The sequence below is a fragment of the Pinus tabuliformis genome, chromosome 4_2, assembly GCF_031772625.1.
Source record: "Pinus tabuliformis cultivar Carrire ecotype Pingquan chromosome 4_2, CPIR1, whole genome shotgun sequence".
Taxonomy (NCBI): Eukaryota; Viridiplantae; Streptophyta; class Pinopsida; order Pinales; family Pinaceae; genus Pinus; species Pinus tabuliformis.
The window spans coordinates 464546750-464552194 of record NC_142304.1 but is presented as its reverse complement, the minus strand read 5'-3'; positions in this window follow the sequence as shown (position 1 = coordinate 464552194).

The window sequence follows — 5445 nt, the reverse complement described above, 5'->3', positions numbered from 1 at the left end:
GCAAGCTTCACCCATAAAATTGTGCAATCCTTCCTAGCTGGGATGCTCAGCCCATAATTTGCACAAATCTGAGTAGCAATCAGCTTCTTTGCCTAGAAATTGCATAAATATTCTGAGTAGCCAGCCTAGATCCCGGCGAGAAATTTTCATTTTTCCCTAGCAGTTGAGTAGCCTCTTGCATGTGCAGTTGATTTGACTAGTTCCCTTCAGGACCGAGTGAAACAGACTTGCATGCATGGGCTACCTCTCCCAAGGAAACATGCAAAGGCATCCCTTGTTTCAGGGATTTATTTTTGTCAATTGGAGGTCACATTTGTGGCATGCGCATCACTACCTCAATTTTATCAAAACTCATCAACCAGAAGCTGCAGAGCTCATTCCTGACATTGGCCTTGTAGCTTTGACATCCCACAATATATCTAGGAGTTATCGGCACATTCAGCTTAGTCGTCTTGAGGTAAGCCCAATTTCCATGTCTTGTGTTGCATTTCTAATACATTTTGTGTTTCGCTTCGAATGAACACTGTGTTCTTGATTTCAGTGAGCGCTTTTTGTCATTTTCATACGTACTATCTTATACTAGCACCATTTTAGTTTTCATTAATATCTCACTGTTGTTGCATGCATGAAACTATTTGTCACGAATGGTCGCCAATTCAGCGACTCGCTTCACCCACATGCATGTTGTTCCATTTTCTGAATCTGTAATTCACCATTTTCATGCAAGATCATTCACTCATGATTACACTCAGTATTGCTATGCATTTTCATTTACATTCATGTTCTATTACATGTCAGCGAGTCTGGGCAGCCTTGGCCCAGACTCTGCCTCACCAAGACAACATTGCACAATCCTGAGAGGGAAGGCTTTGTCTTCCTCTCAAAAAATGCAACACAAACCCTAAACATTGAACCCTAAGCCATAAAACCTAAGCATTTTATCATGTATTAAGAATAATTTTGTAACTTTTATTTAAGTGTTTATTAAAATAATTTACTAAGATGTTATAAAACCTAAACCCTAAACCCTAAACCCCAAACCCTATACCGTAAACCCTAATCATTTAATAACATTTTAAAAAGTGTTTTGTAACCTTTTTTAAGTGTTTATTAAAAGTTGATAATAAATTTTTGTGAAACCTAAAACCTAAACACTAAATCCCAAACCCCAAACCCTAAACACTATAAACTAAACCCTAAAATGTAGGTATTCTATAAGAGAATATAGGGCTCAAAAGACTAGAAGTGGTCCCTTATTACAGAGTTCCAATAGGTTTCTAGCCTAGTTATATACTTCACTAAATTAAAATATAGTAATTTCATGCTAGAAAAGAACTAAATTAATACATCTAAGAAACATTTAGAAGAGAAATAACAAGGTTATATACATTAGAAAAGTCCATGGAAAGTATATATCCATTAAGAGTATAGCATTTTGTTGGAATTGCTTTAAACAAACACTACATGACAAATTAAAAAAGCAAAGAAAAAGTTGCACTTTAGCATAAAGAAAATACTTTGGAAAGAAAATTTAAACCTACAAGCCTCAGCCTTAGTGCATTTAAATAAGAGGCATGTTCATATCAAGTAACCACAATTTAATCATCTATATAATAAGAAGGTGAGACAAATGCCATATATATATATATATATATATATATATATATATATATATATATATATATATATATATATATATATATATATATAAGTGAATAGAGAAACCTCCAATCACAAACAAATGAATTGATCGAGCAATGGACAATAATTTAATATTAGTGAATACACCCTCTGAGAGAAGAAGGAAAGCTCATATAAAAAAAAGTACAAGACTCTACTAATACTGAACAAATTTTTTACAAGGAAATGTACATTTCCCTTAAACCTTCTCAATAATAACTCTAGATAGGAAGAAATATGTCTACTTCTACGCTAGGGCCTTAACTTTGAAAACCCTAAAATTAAATCCAAGCTTGCTAGTAGTGAGACAAAAGGGCAACACGGTGTGAAGCGAAGAAAATTTGATGATATATCCTTAAGGTAACAAAGTAAAACTTCCCTAAGTTGCAGTAGTGTTCTAAACAAGGTTGTGTCAAATTTCTAGAATATTTACGTACTTTTCTGTGTAACATGGGAGAGATTTTACAAAATCCAAGTTTATAAGGGGACATTTGAGGCATTATATCTGTTTAAGAATTAGAAAATACAATTTGACTAATGAAAATATTACACATCAAATCCACCTTAACTGGGGATTTAGCAAGCACCTAGATGAATTAAATCTCTTGAAGTGCAAACATTTTTGCATGTTTTGTACTCAAAAAGTAGCTCCATGGTTAAGATGGATCTATATTAGAACCTAACATCAAAACAAATATAGAATCTTAACTAAAGGAAATAGAGGTATGCACAAAAATGAGATCATCCTTTTTCTTCCTTGTTATCTCATCTTATGTGATTAATGGGTTCCATTTGGTTTGATTTCCTAAAACTAAAGCTATTAAATATTAGTATTTGATAGTTCCAACCAAGATTCAACTTTGCAATTTTTTTCGCCATCTTCTTGCAAAGATTTTTAACATCCTTATTAGCATGTTTTAGATATAACTTCATGCATATTTCAAAATTGTATTAATCATTATAAAAGTAAAATGTTAAAAGTATTTGCTTAGTTTACATAAAAATGAGAAAAATTATTAATTTAGTATATTTTTTGAGTTATTCTATTTTTTAATTACTTAATTTATCTTCACATTTTATTTTCATACATTGCTACATAAAAAATATTATAAAAATATTTTAATATCTGTAAATATAACATCTTAGACTCATCTTAGCTTCGGATCTACCAAGTGCCAAGTGATGAAATCTCTTGAAATGCAAACCTCTTTTCAAGGGAAAAGAGGTTTGATCCTTCTCGTCTTGGTAGATCCAAGTTAAGATGGAACTAAGCTAGTATAATATATATTTAGTTGACATTAAAACATCTTACTTATAATTCACTTTCCCTACAATAAAATGTTAAAACATGTATACTCATATATTTATAACCCAGTTTTATTTTTTAGCACTTTTAAAATGTTATATATCAATTCCATATTAAAAATAAAATAAATTATACATCTCACTAATTATAGAAAATAAAACAATAAATATATATGTTATACAATTTTTGATATATATATATCAAACCATGAACAAACTATATATACCAAAAATCAAATTATATATATATATATATATATATATATATAACCTAAACCAAAAATCGTATTTGCGGGATAAATTAATGGGTGAAGTACTAACATAGGTAATAAGATGCGGCAATGTAGCTACAAACTGTGGAAGTACAAATATAAAAAACTAACAAAGCTTTGTAAGCACGACACGAATATGGACAAATAGTGAAAGCAATAATTGGCTTATCGACCAACTTTGTAAGCATGATTGAGGTTATATATATAAATTTAAATTACATTATATTATTTTTTAATATGAATATTGGAATAATTTATTTATAATTGAGAGTAAATTTTTTTTTGTTATTAATATGTTTTTATTTTAAATATTACATATAATAAATTTCCATATTAAAAAAAAAAATTAAAAGCATTTTTTGTTTGTGTTTAATTTTTCATTGGTTTATATGTTTATATAAAATTATGTAAAATTAAGGTAAAAATCCAAGTACTTTAATTATTGTTGACATTAATTTATCTTCTTATTCCTATTTTTAAGTAATTAATTTATAGTATTATTTTTCTATTTTTAAATGCAAGGTTAAATGACAACAACTCTCACATACTGGGTGTAGAACACCTCTTGGTTCAATAAAAGGTGATTTTTTTTAATTATGACCCACATTAATTTTTTGTTATTGTTGTTTTTAATCTGTTAATTTAAAATATTATTTACTATTTTTTAAAATAACTTTATATGAAAAGATCTACCATATAGTGATTGTAAAATTCTTCATTATAGTGATTAAAGATCTACCATATAGTGATTATTTTTTAATTTAAAATAAGAGAAAAATAGATGGTAATTTTGTTTGCATTTCATACACAATTGTCAACAAGTTGAAGGAAAAGGTTTACATAATTTTATGATAACATTTTATCTTCAACAAACGTAATGATGGCATATTCATAAAAATAGGGAATTGAAAGCATTGCATTTCAATTTTATAGCTTAGCTATGGTAAAATTTAAAAATATGTATAAATATTTTATATTAATAACATGATATATATTTTTTTTTAATTTCAATTATTTTTTTAAAGTAAAATTAGCAACAATAAACAAATATTTTTTTGATAATTATAAAGAAAGTATGAAACTTTACTGACCACCATCAATGTAGTTAGGGTCTTTCCATGAATAATGATGAGTAAATGTGAATTAAGAGATAGTAGTATTAAGAGATAGCAATCTGTGATGGCTATCCCTAATCTTAGTTTAACAATTAAAATATCATAGGTTTTCTAACTGTTTAAAAAAACATTAAATAAAATATTTTAATAATCCTTTAATATGATTGTTTTAATAATAATCATTTTTATAGTGTATGTTTATCTTACTTATAAATATATGAAAATATTTAATTTATATTATAAATTTTTTGGTTGTTTTCTTTTAAATTAGATAATATATTTTTAAGTAAGATTGAGATTTCTTGTATTTTAAAATGAATATTTGAACATATAAATGAATTAAAACCTTTATATTCTATAAAATATCTATTATATTTCAAGTAAAAATGAATTAAAAAATGCTTAAAAAATACGAAAACAAGTATTCGTCCAATTACAATTTATTTTGAATGTGTGAATGGATAATATATTCCCATATGTACATAGTTATTTATTACCTCAATAGAAAATTGATTGTTGGTCACCGAAATTTATCACAATAAGCTTGAGTATATTCCTTACATAACTTACCAAATAAATTTTATTTTTCTTTAATAAGTGCTTTACATTATGAATATATGTTCTGACTTAACATTAGATTTAAAAATAATAAAATTATTTACATTAGAAAAAATCAAATTAATAACAATGATAAAAAAAAAAAATTGAATTCCTTTTTAGTTCTTTAGTACAACGAAAATGTGTAATTCTTTAACTAGCTAACATGAAATTGAGATGACATTTAAATTAATATTCATATTAAATAATAAGTAAATAAAAAAACTATTTTAATGTCCATAGTAACTAACAAAATTTTATTTCAATTTGAGAAATATAAAATAATTAAAAAAAATATTGTTGCCATTTTTGTTTTCAATATTGGGAAGATGTTTTATTCATTTATTTAGAATTATTTCAGTACCAAAATTGGATAAAATATTTTAATATTCATACCAACTTTAATATATTTCAATATCAACTCTATAGATATTCTGACAAAGATAGAGTGAAAGAAATATTATGATGTTGATAAT